The sequence below is a fragment of the Pinus tabuliformis genome, chromosome 7 (assembly GCF_031772625.1).
Source record: "Pinus tabuliformis cultivar Carrire ecotype Pingquan chromosome 7, CPIR1, whole genome shotgun sequence".
Classification (NCBI taxonomy): Eukaryota; Viridiplantae; Streptophyta; class Pinopsida; order Pinales; family Pinaceae; genus Pinus; species Pinus tabuliformis.
Window position 1 is genome coordinate 921,735,868 of NC_142293.1, and position 20,442 is coordinate 921,756,309.

Sequence of the window (20,442 nt, forward strand, 5' to 3'; positions counted from 1 at the left end):
AACCTGATATAGTTGGATCTTCTGTTGGCTAGTGTTCTTGATCTATGTTTCCATGATATGATCCATCGTGGCATGTTCCATGCAGTCTGGATTTAGTTCTATTGTTGTGAGTTGTTCTGCAATGTCGAATGTGTCCAGCAATGGTGGAAAGAATGGTCGAATGCGGTCTACATTGAACAGTGGGTGCAGACAAAGGAACGGTGGAATGTTAAGCTCGAAGGTATTGTCCCCTATAGCCTTGATGATGGTGTATGGCCATATCAGAGGGGGAAAAGCTTGCAGTGGGGTCCAGCGAGGTGCTCCTTCTGCAAATGTAGCCAAACTTTTTTGCCCACCTAGAATTTGTGCGGCACCCAATGCTGATCATGGCATTGTTTGTACTTAGAATTGGCTCTGTCCAATATATCATGGAACTGCTGGTGGATGTGTTGAATGTGGTGTTGAATATTCTCAATGAAGTTGTTAGCCCTATCGTCTTCGGACTAGACATTAGTTGAATCTGCCTGAGTAGCTGCAAATGATTTGGCCACATCAATGGGATATAATGGTTGAAATCCCAGCACCATCTTAAAGGGCTTATGGCCTGTTGAGCTGTGGAGAGCTATGTTGTAGATGTGTTAGACATAGGGAAGGCTTTCACCCCATGCGCATGGATTCTTCGAGTTGTACATGCGAAGAATGTGTACGATCATCATGTTGACGACCTTTGTTTGGCCCTCAGTTTAGGGATGGAAAATCGTAGACTTAGTGAGTTTGGTATCTAGCATCAACCACAGACTTGAAGGTATAGTTGTGGTTTAGTTGGGGTTGTAATATGCATGGGATGACCCTTGCATGCCCTGCTAGTATGGTCGAGGCCCAGGAGGTCTCCTTTGGTTGATGTAGAAAATTTTCTCAGTGACCCCTTCAGCTCCTTGATATACTGCTTTGAGTCTGGGTAAAGAAGGGCACTTATCTGTGGAGTGGTTTTCTTCACAGACCGAGCAAATATCAATACGGTTCAATGGACATTCATTCCTAAGATGCCTCCTGGTGCATCTAGGGAAAAATATGTCCAAGGCTTTCTCTGCTTCCCCTTTCTTCCTTTTGATGTTCATGGTGTCTAATTGCAAGGCAAGGGTTTGCAGCATCTCACTTTTGAAATCTTCCAGCATATTTCCAATTTCACCCTCGATGGATGAGTTGGAAGATGATGTACTAGCCATAGGTTGACTACCCTTACCCTTTTTCCTGGCTGCTCTATAATGGTTTCTAAAGACAGTCTTGATATCCTCATAGGGTAATTGGTAGATATCTCCTCCCTCTAACAAATGTAAGGTATCTAGAAAATCTTCTCTTACTCCTCTGAGCAAGACCAGCTTTAGTGACTCGGGGTCAAGTGTGCACTTGGCCCTTTTGTAACTGAGCTGGAATATTTCTTCGTAGTCTTCTAAGGATTCATCCTGGCCAATGGTCATCCTGAAAATTTCTTCTTTAGTATCCTTTGACCTACAGTAGCCTGATATTTGTTGTTAAAAGCCTGTTTCATCTAATCCCAAGTTGTGATGCTATCTCCAGGTAAACCCATGAACCAGCGCAATGCTGCATCCTTGAGGGTAGGTGGAAATAGTTTTAATTTTTTTTTATCATCTGTATAGTCATAGGTTCGGCATATAACAACAAACTCAAATAGGAAAGTGTCAGGGTCCTCTGTGGTCAGGCCATGAAAATGAGGTAGGGCAGAGGGGCTCATATTCTTCATCTTAGTGTCCCCATTGGTTTCCCTGATGGGGAAGGCACCCTCAACTCTCTATTCCCTCTGTCATTTCAGTTTTCAGCCATCGGTTCAGTAGGAATGGGTTCTTCTTCTTCTTCTTCCCTGTAGGTTCTTCAAATATATCAGGTTGCTCACCTAAAGGTTCGTCCAATTCACAGCCACCGAAGAAGAGAGAAGGTTGGATGTTGGATGCAATGGGGGTATTTGGCAAGAATTTCCTTAAATTGTCCCTATTCCTACGAGGCATGAAAGGAAATTTTTTTGGGTTGGTTTTTGTAAGATTTTTTACGCTGGAAAGTACTTTGCATAAATGAAATTGTTGATTGAATGAAAAAATCACTGACAGAATGAAGAAGCTACTTGGTGAATTGAAATTCTAGTTGCAGAATGGAAAGGAAAGCAGATAATGAAATATGAAAGAAAGGAAGCTACTAGATTACTTTTGCAGAAATAAACTAATGGTAGAAAATTGAAAACAAGAAGTGTAAGAAAAGAAATCAGTAATCACATTCTACTCAGACACCTCCCCAGCAACGGCGCCAAAAAGTGATGAGCACCAGTATTGCAGCAAGGATGCTACAACTCCTAAGCTACCATCTTTACTTATCAACCCGGGGTTGGTACAAACTTGAAGGTGATAGTGTTATATGCACAAGTAAAAGTGAAGGTCCTGCCTGTTGTCACTATTCATCCGGCGAGAGACCCCAGGGGTTCCAAGCCAAACTTCTATAGAGTCAGAAGAATCTTGATTCTTTGATGAAAGAAGAGTAAATCTATTCTAAGAGAGCTACTCTACTACAGTAATGAGGAAAACAACATGTAATGCTAAATCACACCCTATCCTAATTGACCATTTAAATAGCTATGCTAAGAAGAATTGCTAAATCAACCCTAACCTAATGATGCTATCTAAGTTACAGAAGTAAAGAGCATCAAACCATACTAATGTGTGAGCAAGAAAACTAAACTAAATCTATTTTCACTTTTTGGGGTTTTTTGGTAAAATCAAGCATGCAATTTAATTGTTCTTGTGGATGTGGCAGGTGGATGGAAGGTGGTTGAGGATAGATAAAAGGCTTATGGAGGGATTGGATGGGGTGGAAGGGTCCTAGGAGGCCTTTTGTGACTTCCTAGAGGTTCCCCATCAATTCAGCCTCAAAACAGGTCGTTTCAGGAAAGCCTATAGGATATACTAGAAACCTACAGGATGATCCTGTAGGAATTACAGGAAACCTACAGGATACAACCGAGAGCTAATTGTGAGGTGTTGGAGGTGTTGTGAATCTGGAAAAAGGTATGTGATGAGTGGGATAAGGTGTTAGAAGGTCTAGGAACATCAAGTAGTCGACATCCAAGAGAAGAGATGGCTAAGTTCACTCAATGTGTCTAGGGGAATTTCAATGAAAATGGACAAAAAAACTAGTGAGGGTGACGGTGAAACAATAGATGGTTAAGGTTGATGAGGTGGAATATGGATGTTGGTGATGAATTCTAGACCTCCTCCTAAAGTACCTACAGTTCTTAAAACATGTGTGTCTTTCAAGAACTAGGCAACAAGATACATCTTCATAAACTAGAAAAGCATGAATCAGTTGCCCATATTATGCATGAAGAAAGTGCTGAAGGAAATAAGAACATGAGTGAGATCTTATTTCAAAAATAGAGTAATGGAAAAATATGACAATGAAATGAACCAAATTATCAATCAAGACAACAAACTCCAAAGCTCATGCAAGGACTAGAAATCTGTGTTTTTGGGGCTGCTGAAGGGTCTCTTCCTCAAGTCATGGTCCCAGAGGGAGGAAGTGAGGTCGAGGCACCTGTTGAGTAGGCAGAGGAGTATATAAGTCTTGCTTCTTGATGGTTGGTTTGGCAATGACACAGGTAGTGCAAGATTTAATGTGCCTCCCAACATCCTGACAAAGGTTCAACCAATAAATAAACTTCTACAGTATTGCCACTATTTTCTCTACTTTGAAATGCCTAGTGACCCAAATGTAGTGCACCTCCAAAATCATCTTGTCACTCTCACTTAAAGGAACACAAATGTGTCCTAGGTGGCGTAACAGTGCATCATAGAGGTGAAAAATTGGAACTTTCTTACCTTCGAGGAGTGTCTAGTATGTGTTGTCGAATTATGGATAGCTCTCGTAAAGATGCGGCCACCCCGAAGTATCGTGCCCACAAGAGTCAAGCACGGTGATCAGCACCATGACTAGTGGTTGGTTGAGGCATGCTGCAACATTATTGGTGCTTCCCTTCTTGTACTTAATGTTCAAATGGAATTGTTTCATTTATGTGGACCATTTCTGATGGCGATCATTCTGCAACTTTCCTTTTATCTGTATGAACTATAGGGGTCGGTGGTCTATGTGGATGATTGTTTCCTTCCCTAGAATGAAATGCTTCCATTGATGGTAGGCCTACACAATGGAATACATTTCTCTGTCATAAATGGGATACTTTCAGACTGTGTTTGAAAGTGTCTCAATGTGGTAAGCCACTAGATGTGCTTGCTAAGTAAGAACTGCACCAATAGCATAGTCGGAGGCATATATCTCAATCTCAAATGGTTTTTGTAGGTATGGTAATGTGAGCACTGATGCAAAGCAGTGGTGCTGCTTCAACTCAGAAAACGTCTTCTGTTGGGTTTCAGACCAAAAGAAATTTTCTTGCACTCCGCCCTTGGTTACTTGACTTAAAGGCCGAGTGATATGAGAGAACCCCAACATGAACCTACAGTAGAAATTGGCAAGGCCCATAAAGTTTTGAAGCTCTGTTAGAGTGGTTCGGGTTGGCCAATCCAGAATGACTTGTATCTTGGCTAGGTCCACATGCACACATTTCTCATGAATGATGTACCTCATATATTGAACCTGGGTCATGCCAAAAGTGCAGCATTTCTCCATATTGGCACACAACTTGTGTTGTTGCAGTATTTGGAGGACTTGTCGAATATGGTGGAGGTGCTCTTCCCAACTCTGGCTGAAGATCAAGATGTCATCTAAATACACCACCACTAAGGCATTGGTGAAGCATCACAAGATGTCATCCATCAATCTCATGAAGGTTGCGAGGGCATTTGTCAACTCCAAAGTCATGACCAACCATTCGAAAAGGCCCTCCTTGGATTTGAAGGTCGTCTTCTACACATCAAAGGGTTCGATAGGCACCTGGTGATAACCAAAATTCAAGTCAATCTTGGTGAAATATTTGGCCCCCTTGAGCTGGTCCAGAAGGTCATTAATCCATGGGATTGGGTACCTATTCTGAACAGTGATCTTATTCAGCACCCAATAGTCAATGCAGAGTCTTTAGGTACCATCCTTCTTTTGTACCAATACAATTGGGCTTCCACAGGGTGATGCACTTGGCCTGATGTGCCCTTTCTGCAATAGCTCCTGAATCTACCTCTTGATCTCATTGTTCTCCAAAACATATCATCGATATATTGGTCCATTGGGTAGCGGTGCATCCGGGGTCAGATCGATGGAGTGCTTGAATTGACAGTGAAGAGGTACCCCCGTAGGTGAGGCAAAAATGTCCCTGTACTCCTCCATGACCATATCCATATGTTGTTTCTATGAGGAGGAGCCCTGTTTGGAATCTGTGGCCATAATATTCTTCTTACCCTAAGGGTGAATCAGAAGGAAAATAACTTTCCTGGTCTGTGAAATGATCTTATTTCATTGCTTTGCAGAAATCAAATAGATGGTGGTAGCCGGGGCTACCTACGGTATCCTGTACAACTTATTTCCCAAAGTAATAATCATAGAGAAAGGTATAGACTCATCTACAAAATATCACTTCCACAAGTATGGTTTTCCTATTAATACATCACAAAATTCAAGAGGAGAAACATCACACAGTACCTCATCCATGAAGGGCTTGATCTTGTAGGGAAGGCGGCACTGTTGGCTGACAGGGAGATCTCTTCCTTGGTGAAGCCACCCTATGGTGTACGGTTGTAGATGTGCTATAGTTAATAGACCCATTTGCTTCACAACCTATGCTGAAATGAGGTTATTTTGGCTCCCATTGTCGACAAGGACCTGTACTGGGGAACCCTTCACCCACATTTGTGAGTGGAAGAGACATTCCCCCACCTCTGGATCTTCAGGCTCATTCTTCTTGATCTTGGCAGTTGCCACGGTGGCACTGGGCTCCTCATCAATGATCTTCTTCCCTTTTTCATTACCCTTATTGGGTTCTCACTTAGAGTCAGAAAATGTGTCTAATTCAGAAGCCTTCAACTCGACCACCAGTGACTGCTTGGCCTGACACTCACTTGTTTTGTGGGTGGAGCTCTTATGGAACGCACACCATTTTCAAATGTCCTTATTTGTCTTTGGGGTGTTGTTATTTTCTTGTGGCTAAGGTGAGTTGTCTTGATCTACCCTGCCTTGGCTTTTTCCTTTTCTCTACAGTTTGGGGGCACCTTTCCCATGCTTCGATTTGCAGATCCAAAGTCTTGCTTCTTCTATTTAAACGTTTTCTCAATCTTGGCAGGTATTGGTACATTGTTCTGAGTGAGGAGATGTCTAGGAACTCCAAATCGTCCTGGATGTATTTGTGTAGACATATATGGTACTTAAGTACTAAATGTTGCTCCAAATCCTTGATATCCAACTTCATGCGAAGGGTATGAAAAACATTGTTAAACTTTGGCACGTCTTGGTCCCTTACCTGCCACAGCATGGTCCACTTTATGTATTTATCATCATAGCTCCTTCTTCTCACAGTAGGTTTCCCACCAGTCCTTGACGCCGGGGTTGGCTTTGAGAAGTGAAAAAGTATTTTTTTCTCCTACCCCCTTGTCTTTCTTCTCTTTCGCCATGGGAGGCCATTGGGATTTGTGAGGCTGGTCTTGCAAAATTTCGACTAGTTTGAGCCCTAACTCCTTATATCCTGACCTAGTTGGGGACATGCAAAGAAAAATATATAAAGGCCAGACTGCTCTAATACCATTGATCTAAAATTAAAACATGAACACAAGAAATAAGAGATATAACCATGCTTACAAACAAAATGGAAATAAACTAGCTCGGATGATGGTAGCTTATCTCTAGGAAGAGATGTGGCAGCTACATGCCTCTGAACTGTGTTACAATGAGGCTCTAAGGCCTATTTATTACTGAGAAATAATGGAAAACACTAAACATCCAAAAACCTAGCCCTAATATATGAAGAGCCAAAACTATGGGCCATGTTTAGGTAAATTGGTACATCAACTTCTCGGGGTCATAACTTTGGCATACAATCTCCGTTTGACATGCACAATACCTTGTTAGAAAGATTTATCCGAGGACTACAAATTTTGAATGCAAACATCATTCAAAGTGACATTTTTGCCTCATTTTCCAAAAAAAAATCGTTTATGGCCTCAAAGCGGCTTTGGAAGTTCAAGACTCGAAAAACTACCAGAATTAGTAAATTGTGCTACAATTAAGGAAACTGAAAAATTGAAAGAGACAATGTTGGGGGTCGAAGTGGAATAGGCGGGTGGCCACCACCATCCATCTAGATCAGCTTCAAAATCTTAAATTTCAACCACATGGAGCCAAAATATTGGTGAACCTCATGTATGAATTTCAAATCTTTTCTCGCTATATTTTTGGAGATATGATCTAAGGAAGTTAGGGTTTTTGCAGGCTCCAGAATTCCATCTCAAACATATGACCTAGGGAAAATCATCATAACTTTATCTACGAGAATCAGGTTTAAATTTCATAAGAATTGACTAAAAGAGGATGGGCTATAGTTTTTTGGGTATCATTTTCAGGGCCAAAGGTTGAAACAGTGACATGTGGCACTTCATACAAGTTCACTCTACTAAATTAGTCTATAATCAGGTGGTCGTGGGAGATTTGGTATAACTATTCCTTGAAGAATTCAATATTGGACTAACTTGTTACGTTGGAAAGAAGACTTACAGGGATAATAGAGGACATAATTTCATATCTTGGATATTCGAAATTACAGAGATAAAACAGTTGCAATATAGAGCTCCTAAAAAGCAATAAAAAGGTGTGTATTTTTTAAATTTTGCATAGCTTTTGTTTGAAAAATAAGTTTGAAGTGATTCAAATGGCATAGTGAAGAATAGATATCATTGTATGATTTCAAAATTCCTTGAAACAAAAAAATTGGCACACCTAGTAAGAAACCAGAAAGCTCTTCTATCACACATGAAGAAGAGGAAGAAATGCAGCATGATATATCAAAATTGCAAGATCAAGTACAACAAATTTCACTCTCACAAAGAGTAACCAAAAATGAAGAAGCTAAGATGGATGGTTTAAAATTTGACATGGAAGCAATCATGAATTTCAGTATGGAAGGTTTAAAGGATGGTTTAAAAGCAGATTTGAAAAGGGGCCTCGAAGGTTTAAAGGAAGGTTTGACAAAATTGCTTCAAGAAATGCTTCCTAATGGTGACAAGGTACTCCATGAAGATCATGATGAGGATAAAAGGAACACAAATTATAATTTTAGAGACTCACATAGTGGGTCTAAGACTAAGAAGATTCCAAATATCGATATGAGGAATTTTGATGGCAAGGATCTGGTGACAGGGATACTACAGATGGAGCAATTCTTTGATCTACATGATGTGTCGAACACACAAAAGGTATGCATTGCATATTTATATTTAGAATAAAATAAATATCTATGGTACCGATGGATTTGTTCTCGTAAACCGCTTTTCACTTGGTTCATTTTTACAAAGGAAATGATAACACATTATGAGGATACAAAGAGAAACACCTTCTTTAGCCAATTGATAAATCTTAAACAAAAGGGTTCAATGGTAGAGCACATTGTGGATTTCCAAAAATTGAATATAAGGGTAAATCATATTCCATAGGAGCATAGGATTGATGTCTTCATAGGTACTTTAAAGGATAACATCCAACATGAGGTTCGCCTCTGGGAACCTGATTCATAGGAGAAGGCATTCAGGGTGGCAAGAAAAGTTGAAAGAAAAATTATGGCAACGAAGAAGTCTACCAATCAAAACTACAAAGATGTAAGTGTTGTTGCTCCTATCCTGCCACAACCTACAAGGTTGAAACCACAACAATTGGAAGAAAAAGGAGCAAAATGGATTTGTTACATTTGTGATATAAAATACACTAAAGGTCATAAGTGTATTGAGAATAAGTTATTGTGCATATATTGTGAAGAGGAGGAATAAAAGGAATAAGAAACGTCAAAATAAGAGGATATACACCAGGAACCAACCCCAAATAAAGAATAAATGAATCCAACCATATCTTGTAATGCATTGGAAGGAATTACCACTCCTAAAACTCTCAAGATAGAAGGACATATCAAGAAGAAAAAGGTAATAGTGTTGATTGATTCGGGTAGTACCCATAATTTTATTCATTGTAAGATAGCCAAGGAATTGAATTGCTTCCTATATCTAGCACCAGAGTGTCAAGTGATGGTTGCAAATGGAGGAACTATAAATTTCTCTAGAAAGTGCCATAATATCAAGCTAATCATGGGGGAATATGTATTGAATAGTCCAATTCTTTCCATTCCAATGGGTGGTGTTGATGTTGTACTAGGAGTCCAATGGTTACAATCTTTGGGTACGATAGCTTTTAATTTTCAAGAACTTTTCTTGATTTTTTTTGGGAAGGAAAGGAAGTTGAATTAAGGGGTATCGTAGGGAAACTAATAGATATAATTAGCTCTAATTTCATGAAAAATCCTCTAAAGAAAGAACAATGGGGAATAATTGCACAATTATGCTCACTAGAGGTTCAAACATCGAAATCATATATTTCTCCCAATGTCCAAAAAGTCTTGGAAAATTATTCCAAGGTATTTGAGACTCCCAAAGGCCTCCCACCTATTCGTGATCATGATCATGTTATTCATTTGATTCCAGGAAGTGTTTCTCCAAACATCAGGCCTTACAAATATCCCTATGCCCAAAAGAGTGAAATTGAACATATGGTTGCAGAAATGCTAGAGGCTGGTTAATTAAACCTAGTCAAAGTTCCTTCTCTGCTCCAGTAGTATTGGTGCACAAGAAGAATGGATCATGGCACATGTGTCCATATTATAGGGAGCTCAACAATCTCGCTATTAAAGATGAATTTCCCATTCCTATCATTAATTAATTTTTGGATGAATTACATGGAGCAATTTTCTTCACCAAGTTGGATCTTCATTCGGGATATCATCAAATTAGAATGAAGACTGAAGACAATATGAAAACATCATTTAGGACTCATGAGGGTCATTATCAATTTTTATTCATGCCTTTTGACCTTACCAATGCACCTTCCACATTTCAAGGTTTGATGAATTGCATTTTCAAACCCTTCCTTTGAAAAATTGTGTCAGTATTTTTTGATGATATACTAATCTATAGCAAGTCTTGGAAGGATCATATTCAACATGTTGACAGGGTGCTCAAACTATTGGAGTAGAAACAATTATATGGAAAACCCTCCAAATGTTTCTTTGGAGTACAGGAGGTGCAATATCTGGGTCATATTGTATCTCATGAGGGTGTTAAGGTAGACCCTAACAAAATTAAAGCTATTAAGGAATGGAAAATCCCCACAACCATAAAGCATCTTCTAGGATTTTTCGAGTTGAAAAGGTATTATCACAAGTTTGTTAAGAATTATGGGACAATAGCAGCACCTCTAATAGCATTATTGAAGAAAGATGCATTTTCTTGGGCTCTGGAAGCAACTAAGGCCTTTGAACATCTTAAAGAGGCAATGTGCCAAGCACTGGTCTTAGCTATGCCAGACTTCACAAAAACTTTTATTGTGGAATGTGATGCCTCAGGAAATGGAATTGATGTTGTTTTAATGCAAGAATGAAGACTTGTTGCTTTTGAAAGTCATCCAATCAAAGGAAAGTATTTATACAGAGCTATTTATGAAAATAAAATGTTGGAATTACTACATGCCCTAAAGCAATGGAGACCTTATCTAATGGGAAGTCACTTCAAGGTAAAAACAGATCATGATAGTCTTAGATATTGTTTGGAACAAAGATTATCTTCAGAAGAACAATAAAAATCTGTCACAAATATGTTGGGTTATGACTTTGAAAGGATCTACAAAAAAGAGAAGCAAAATGTTGTTGCAGATGCACTCTCAAAAAAGGATGAGGATGTGGAAGCATTGCTTTGTGCCATTTCTATTATCCAACTAGATTGGATAACGGAAGAAATGGATGAATGGAAGAATGATGAAGAAGTGTGGACACTCATTCAAAAGTTACAGAAATATCTCAGTACATTTGATACATTAGCTGGAGAAATTATTCATATTAGTACAAAGATCGCTTATATATTTGTAAGAATTCCCAACTCAAACAAAATATTATTTTGGAATTGCACACCTCTCCCTAAGGAGTGCACTCGGGATTTTTAAAAACTTACCATAAGGTAAAGAAGGAATTCTTTGGGATGGCCTTAAATATGATATTCAAAATTTTGTGGTAGAATGTTTGGTTTGCCAACAACCTAAAGTTGAGATGATTAAGACCCCGGGTCTATTACAACCTTTAGCCATTCCAAGTCAATGTTGGGAGGTCTCAATGGATTTTATTGCAAATTTATCCAAGTTTGAAGGAAGGAGTGTCATCATGGTAGTAGTTGATAGACTTACTAAGTATGCACACTTTTGTGAATTACCTCATCCATTTAAAGCAAGTACAATTGTTATTTCATTTATGGAAACAATTCAAAAGCTACATGGAAACCCAAACATTATTGTAAGTGACAGAGATCCCATTTTCACTGGAATTTTTTGAACAGAATTATTTTCTTGTCTGGGTAGTCAATTAGCTCATATCTCCTCTTATCATCCTCAATCTGATGGGCAAACTGAGATAGTGAATTGTTGGGCGCGGGATCCCCCCAAGGCAAGTTTTGGGGTTTAAAGCACAAGCTTTGACTAAGTCCGATGTAAAGACTCCACGATTTGTGGGCGCGGAGTGCGAAGTTGTAATTAAGTCATAGGGTTGTCCGCCCTTACTTTCGTAATGTAGTGTCAGCTTGAGAGTTCTACCCATAGTCCGCAGACCATGGGATTTTATATATAGAGTGAGGCTCTAATTGTAAAGAAGAAAGGAATTGAAGATAGAAGATCTAATGAGGAAGCATTGAGTCTAAAGTGTAAAGTTGTGTATTTCGGTCATAGAGCAGGAGAAGGCTCTACAACTGAGTGTGCAGAGGCCTAGTAGTCTGTAGCTGAGTGCGCAGGGCAAGTTCAGTCTGTAACCAGTTGAAGCATTAATAAAGATAAGTTTTACATTATTTCTGTGTATCTTTTCTTGTTTTGTGCATTGAAGTATGTTGGGTATGAATTGCAAGTTTACTATTTATTTGTTGCGTGAACTTATATGAATGTTTTGAATAAGTGAATATAATATAAGGTATATATTTACGCAAAGATAACTAACTGTTATAAGAAGATAAGTAAGATCCGCAATGTGACTTGGGGAAATAACACAGATCGTTGCTTTAGCAGCGCAAAAGCTCCTCAGCCCCTAGTTAGGGTTGTGCGAAGTCAAGTATAACAGGGCGCGAAGGCCTCGCAAGTTAGGAAAGTGCGTGAAGATATTCATAGTTGAACTAAATTGACCCCTCAGACATTTCAAGGGTGCAGAAACTTGGTTCCAACATGCCCCCATACTGCTTCAGGTGAGACCTCAATCCGCGCTCCGCGGACTGTTGCCGAAAGGGCCAGTAGTACAGGGATTTGTTTGGCTAAATAACTTTGAACCTAGGTCAGGCCCCATCAAGCCAACAAATGGTTCCATTGTCGGGACCGGAATGTGCATAGAGATGTCTGATGTCGTATCATTGGAATCCAACTAAGAAAGAAGTTGAAGGTTGGTTGGACAAGAGAATCTAGTAGTTAGACAAGGAAACTGGAAGCTCGACAATCCTATTGTGTGGACCCCAGAGTTGGTGCGCAAATTGGAAGCATCAGAGGATAAGATCATGCACACTATTGATCATTGCATCGATCAGATTATAGGAGGATTCATTACTGAGTTCCCGGTAGATACTTTAGTCAGATATAGCGAGGTAGAGAGATGCTTTCTCAAAGGACTGTGAGCTAAGTATGTAAAGTCTCTGAATACTTGGATTAAAATTTTATTATGTTAAAAGAGGGTTATGCGATTACCTTGATGTTTGGAACCACACGAAGTGGAAAAACCTACAGAAACGAAGGAAGTAAGGGACCAGAGAGTAGCCCTTTGATTTCACCTCCGCGAGGGGACGAGGAAGAGCTTGCAAAGGTCTTGCCGTGAAGTGCGATCAATTTGCTAAGGTAGAGGATTCCGTGCATACCACCCACACCCACACCACCACTAGCTTCACCACCTTCACCTCCATCTTCACCCGTATCGCCTCCGCCAACACCGCGAGTAGGAAATGAAGATCTGAACCAGTTTTGGTTTGTGATAAGGGTTGTATGGGAAGCGCAAGGAGTTATATATGATAATATAAATAAATCGATGTTGGTCAGTGCCCTGCAGGATCACGCGCTGACCTGGTATATTAAGCATTCTAATGACAATCCAAATGCGGGGATCGTGGATATCCAAATTACGTTGAACAGAGAATTTAGTAGGCCGAAGTCAGAGGCGTAGTCGATCATTGGATTCAAAGATATCACAATGCTACCCAGCGAGATTCCTTGGGAGTTGGATCAGAGACTGAAGTGCACAATTCGCGAAGCTAATATGACTTTGACGGATGGACAACACCGCGAATGGTTTGTTGCAAACGTCGCATTTAAGGAACGCGCTATCGTAACAGAGGTTAATGACTTAGGCATAGGCCTTGGAGATCGCGACGAGGCTACATAAGACCTCGATACAGGATCCTAACTTGGGAGTTCAGCAGATCCACGCACAATTGAAAAACTTATGCCTTGAGATGCAGAGTCTGAAACAAGACAAGATAGCCCGGCCAGAAGTGCGCAAAGAAGTATGGCGCGTAAAATGTAAGGGTCGGGGTCATGACAAGGACCATTGCCCGGTGTTCACGAAATACCTCGTGGGAGGAGGACCAATGCCGTTAAGACCAGAGGCACAAGTAGGACCTAGCGCGGCACTTGCCCTGTGGTGCGTGATTTGTCAAATAGGAGGAAAGCATGCTACGAAACACTGCCATTTGTTACAGAAGTACACACAAAATTTGCAACAGTTGTTCTGTAATTTTTGTAGATCGGTTGGGCATGGTGAGCACACTTGTAGAAGCTATGAGCTGATGATGGATAGATCTCCCACCTATAGAGTTTAGGTCGAAATGCGGCCCCTTGACCAGAATGCAGGAGTGGCATGAACCGGATTTCAGGGGCGTGGATAAGACTGAGGTGGAGGAGGGCCTGGAAGAGGTCGTGGATAGCTGATATGCTACAATTACGGAGAGCTAGGACATTATGCCCATGATTGTATGAATCTAACAAGTCCATCATGTCTGTATTGTAGCTTATTTGATCACGAGATGGAGGACTGTCCTACGTTGATAGCTAGGTTGCGCAACAAGGGAGCGCTCCAACCTCCCCGGACTCAGAACCTGCAGATGATGAGGTCTGAGTTGTGCAAGGAAGATCCAAATGTGAACATTGTGCTCTGAAGTGGAATTACGATGGGAGATGATAAAGGAAAACAGCCCGAAGATAGTACTTGGGTTGGCAAGGCTCTGACGAAAGAACCAGAGTTTGATTTGGAGCGTGCTAAGGAAACCTTCATGGAAGCTAAGAAGAGCTTTGTCGATGCCTCCACTTCAGGAAGTAAGGATAGATCGGAGCCGGAAATGGACCCATCTATGCTTATGACATTCCTAGAAACATGCATGCAGCTACTGCGCGACAGTAAGGATGTAAAGGGACTGTAGGAACTCATTAACAAATGCGTTGGGACTGCGTCAGGAGAGCCACGCGGATTCTGGAAGATTGGAAAGCATGCGACGAGGACGGGAAGAGAATTTAGGTTGACCACGCAGATTGGAGAATATTAGATAGACCAAGTAATTCTTGATTTAGGATCGGATGTGAACATTCTGTCGAAGCAGACATGGGAGCGCATGGGAAGGCCTACGCTGCAATGGTCTCCTATCCAGCTGCGAATGGCAAACCAGAAAAAGATAATACCTATGGGGATATTGCAGGGAATCATTGTGGATATTGAAGGGCCAAGCGCACTAGCAGACTTTAAAGTGATAGAGATTGTTGATGATAGCAATCCCTACACCGCGCTCTTAGGAATCAATTGGGCCACTGACATGAATGGCGTGATTAATCTGAAGAAGCGCAAGATGATTTTTGAGAAAAAGTCTTTGCGCGTAGTCGTACCTTTAGACCCTACGGAAGGATCACGCTACACAGAGCCGGTGCATGACTATGAAAGCAACGATGATTTGGACTGCATCTACAAGATAACCGTGCGAGAGCAAGACTGGGTAAATCCCACCGCAGATGGATGGATCTCATGGGAGCGTGAAAGCTCTTGTACATCAGATTCTGATGAGGAGATAGAACGATGGCAGAACCAGTTGCATGAGGTGTCCACGCTGAGTTGTAATATGATGACAAGATCGTTGCGCTACGTATCAATGGAAGTGAGGTATCTACCTACTTATGATGGGTTAAGTGAGGTGGATGCTTTCTTGAACAGATTTGAAAGGGAGGTGTCGAAACAACAACATTTCGAGGCTTTGAAGTGGGTACTGCACGCTATGCCTGGGAGGTGGTGGGGTACGCACCAAGGAAGCTTTGAGGAATGGCACAAATGTAGGAGAATGATGCACATGTGTTTTGGGAAGCCTAATATGCAACTAACAAATAAAAACAATGTATGGGATGGCCTGCGCATGCAACTGTCCAGGTGGGTACAGGCATATGGTAAACAACCTGCGCAGGTGCCCATGGACTTTGCATTGGGGAACACGGTCAATAAGCACGTGTTGGGGAGGCCATTGCATGAATGGTCCCTCTAGTTGAAATGACAGAGTGTGGAAAGAACGAGTGTGAAGAAGGTTACCCACGCAGAAGCCTTTAACGAAGTGTGCAAAGCACTGAACAAGGTATATAATGCACAGCGAAGTGATTGGGACCTGCGCGTACCAATAGTTTTGTGGGCTTATAGGAAAAAGTGCAAGAAACTAACAGGACAGATGCCTTGTATGCTGGCCTATGAAGCAACCGTTGTAATACCACTGGAGTATATTATGCCTAGTCCGCGCATAGCAACACCCATGGATATGACAGTTCGCAGAGCCTTAGAAGCAGGGATCGCGCATCTGAACAAAGAAAAACATTTGGGACCTGATGAAGAGATCCAACAAGATGATCTTAGGCTCCAAGAACTCATGAAAGAAAGAGTGCGGTTAAGGGAGAAAAGTGCTATGATGGAAGCGGAAGTCAAGAAGCTTGCGGAAGAAATAAACAAGGATTTTCTTAATAAGAAAACAGTGGTGATAAAACAGGGTGCGCACGATTACGTTGAAAAATTTTGGGACTACCACCGGGAGTTGATCAGCTTGATGCCTTGGGTTGGACCGTATATTACTAGAGGGATCACCGATGATGGTGCGATGCAGATGGTGAAGTGCACAATGCAGACAGTCAAGTTAAAAAACGGAATTTTCCCAGGAAAAGTGATTGATGGTCGATTGAAGCCGTATACAGGTGGCTTGGCCACCTGACTAGCTGTGGGAAGCACAGTCTTAGTGCTCCAAGAAGTTTAAAGGAGGCGCAGGACTATAAATTACCCTGCTCAAGAGTTGTGCAATCTCAGGGCTACGCACAGGAGCAAAGTGTCACGGGGTCTGCGACTGCACAAGGGTGGTTACGCTGCCGCATAGGTTGGCTAGAAAGTGACCGTTGTAGTCACTATTGACGATGTGATGCTTGACTTGAGACAAAATGGAGCGGGTGGCAGACATTGAAGGCACTCTTTATGGGCAAGACTTGGGAAAATCTGTCGCCAAGGGAGCATTAATGGACCGAATTTGGGGGAAACGGTCGAAGTTGAATTCAAAAGGTGCTATAAATTGCAAAGGGCTACCCCGCAAACAACACTTGGTCATTCGCGAATTGAGCTATCGTGTGCCCAAAGTATTCTAAACCGAGAACTCTTTAACCTGTTGAGAGTGTTGTTTGAGCACCCAGTTGAGCAGTTGAGATATTTATGGACAAACAAAATGGCAGCATCTGAAGAAGCCAGGGAAATCAGAGAAATAACCACTGAAGAGGCCTTGCAGATCATGACAGTAGAGGATTCCCCTGAGAGCGTCAAGATAGTTGTGGAAATCCCTAAATCACCAAGCACGGCAAGGCCCAAGAAAGATAAGCAACCCATGATTCTGGTACGCATGTCCCCTTAAAACCCGTTGAGAACTAAATTGACCATGGAGGAAAAAGGGAAAGCGATTAATTTTGAAACCGATGAGGAGGAGGAATACCTTGAGGACACCTTGATATAAGAAGATGAGTACAAAGACATGGAGGAAGAAACCGAGGGCGTGGACCCTCCAACCAAGCTGCTTGCGTATGTTCCTTCACGGAAGGGTAAGTCAAAGGTGCCCAAGGACCTCGATGAGAGGAAGAGCTCTCTGCAGACTCCACTGCTACCTGACGATATCATTTTTGAAGGAGCACACCTGGGACAGGTGTTGAGTTTGAAGTTCGAAGATTGGGATCTCACCGACCACGAGAAATTCCCTCACTTGGCGACCGCGCAGTTCATGAAGCCGAAGCAAAAGACCATGGTGGGATTCAAAGAGTTAGAGCCATGCAAGTGTTTACGCAAAGTCAAAAAGGCAGGGTTGTTGAACCTGCTCTGGGTGTTGCATTACCGTCGCACCCCAGCGACTATCTTCGTCATTAGGCAGCTGCTCTGCCTAGTGCATGGTGGGTGTTTGTGGCTGGAGGAGCCCATCCCCATCATGGACCACCTAATCCATAGAATTACCAGACTCCCTTGTAAAGGGGCAGACCCAGCGACATTTCGGAGGGTAAAAGTAGTGATTTGGCCATTCCGAAGGCCATGAAAAAGAAATATAAGCTGGAGAAGAAAAAGAGGGGCTACGCAATCTCCAATATCAACAATAAGGCAGTTAGAGTTGCGACTCAGATACTGGCGGGTAAGGTCATGCGGAAGTTCCGCGCGGATGAGGTGCCCACACTAGTGGTTGCACTTGCCAAGTAGTGTACAGAGGGGGTCCAGTTTAACTGGTCCAAATTCTTGTGCAAGGAGTTCCTAGAGAATTTCCACAAGGCATAGGAATAGGGGAAACCTTCCACTATGCATGGCTTCTGTTGTCCATAGTGTTGGTGGCTGGGGAATTGCCTAAGGATAGCCAGTTCCCCACAATTGCAAGGGATCTTCTGGAGGCCACGAAGTACGCATCACTGTGGGCCACTAAAGACGTGCACCGGATCCGAGACAGTGAAATATTCTGGGTGTTCATGGAGATGAACATCAGAATGGGGATTAACCACAAGCCACAGTTATCACCCACTGTCTATAATAGCTTACAAAGCTTCGCGGAGTTCAAGGTGGACTTCCACCACGTCTACATCAGGGTGCGCAAGGACCCCACGAAGAAGTGGAATCATCTCCCGTACATGGCCACGGATGATGTTATCTTCAATGTACTTGAGTCATGGTCGTTGGAGTGGCGCGCTCCAGCCCTCTCTGTGATAGAAACATAAAAGTCTACTACATAGCGAAAGAAGGAGGAGACAAAACTACGGATGGCACGGTTAGCAAAAAAGAGAAGAAAAGAGGCCACAGCAGAAGCACAGAAGGTAGCAGAGAAGGAGCGCGAGGGCCAGAAGCCGCCTTCGCCTAAGCAGGAAAAAGAAATGGAGACAGAGATAGAGGAGGGTGGCACAAACCTACAAACATTGATAACCCAGTTAAAGCGCCAATGCTCGAGAGAGCAGGTGGAGCCGTGAAAGAAGTCGAAAGCGTCTAAGACTTCTTTTGACCCTATCACCCTCATTGAGGGAGATCTTCACTATATAGGGGAGATGGTGCGCGAAGTCACCGCGAAGGCCATCCAGCAGTTAACAGAGGAGAATCAAATTGTGTTTGGGGCCCTCCAAACACAGATTCAGGAGTTGCAGGTGCACACTCCCCAGGCTAGTACCTTCTTGACCAGCCTCGCAATAGGAACAACCGAGGTTGAGGAAATGTTGTGCGCCCGCACGACCAACACAATAGCGCTACCAGAGGGGGCACTGGTTACAGAAAACGAGGTCAACAGGCCTACGATCAATGCATTGAAAGGGTTAGGAATCCACATGGCTATGGTCCCTCGAGAGACGCTCTATGTCTTGCAGGATGGAGTGACTGCAGAACTGTGAACTAGGGAGGGTCACGTGCTACAGGTGTTGAGTGAACAAAGAATCAACATGGAGTAACTGAGCCTGCAGCGCGACAAGGTAGTGGCACAGAACCGGCAGATGGTGCAGGTGGTTGAGGAGGCCTGCTAGATGATCCCTGAGTTGGCCATCCCCGCAGAGGCACCAGCAGAGGCTCGCATCCATAGGTTAGCAGCAGGAGTATGCGAGGCGCGAGAAGAGAAGGCCAAGGTTCATTTGGAGTTGAACCTTCAGATAGCAAAGTTGCAGTTGAAGGTGCAGCCTTCAACTCCTCCAGTGGTAAGGGAACAGCGCACCAACACCATTACATCGGGGATGCAGGAGATCATCAGTGCAATGAAGGACTGCACCAAAATGCTGGAAGAATCATTCGAGGTCCTCACCACTCTACAGGAGGACCCGAACATCCAACACTTAGAAACAGAGGCACGTGAGCTACAACAATAGCATGATAACATCAAAGGGACCACACAGACGATGGCCCTTACATAGAGGCTTGTGCGGATGCAACAGGTCAAAGTGCTTAAGGAGCAGGTAGACGCAGCGCGACATAGAGAAGCGGTTCTAAAGGCACATGTCCAACCTTGCATCGAAGAGGCCTTCATAATCATAGCAACAATTGAAGGCAAGCTTGCACAGATGTAGGAGATGTAGGAGCAAATACAGCGAAGCAATTCAGATAGTGTGGTCTCTAAACAGCGCATCTAGGAGATACAGCAGGCATCCGCTTAGTGCACTGCTAATCTTGCAGCAATCTGAGCAGAGTTGGGAGGTCTCTGTGCGAATATATCCACACCAATAGAGTGACTCGAGGGCAAGTCACGATGTTTGTGTCGGGCAAGTCACGATGTTTGTGTCGGGGGCCTGTTGGGTGCGGGATCCCCCAAAGGCAAGTTTTCGGGTTTAAAGCCCAAGTTTTGACTAAGTCTGAGGTAAAGACTCCACGATTTGTGGGCGTGGAGCGTGAAGTTGTATTTAATTCATAGGGTTGTCCGCCCTTACTTTTGTAATGTAGTGTCGGCTTGAGAGTTCTACCCATGGTTCGCGGACCATGGGATTGTATAAATAGAGCGAAGCTCTAAGTGTAATGAAGAAAGAAATCGAAGATAGAAGATCTAATGAGGAAGCATTGAGTCTAAAGTGTAAAGTTGTGTCTTTGGGTCATAGAGTAGGAGAAGGCTCTGCAGCTGAGTGCACAGAGGCCTAGTAGTCCGTAGCTGAGTGCGTGGACCCTTGCAGCTGAGTGCGCAGGGCAGGTTGAGTTTGTAACCAGTTGAAGCATTAATAAAGAGA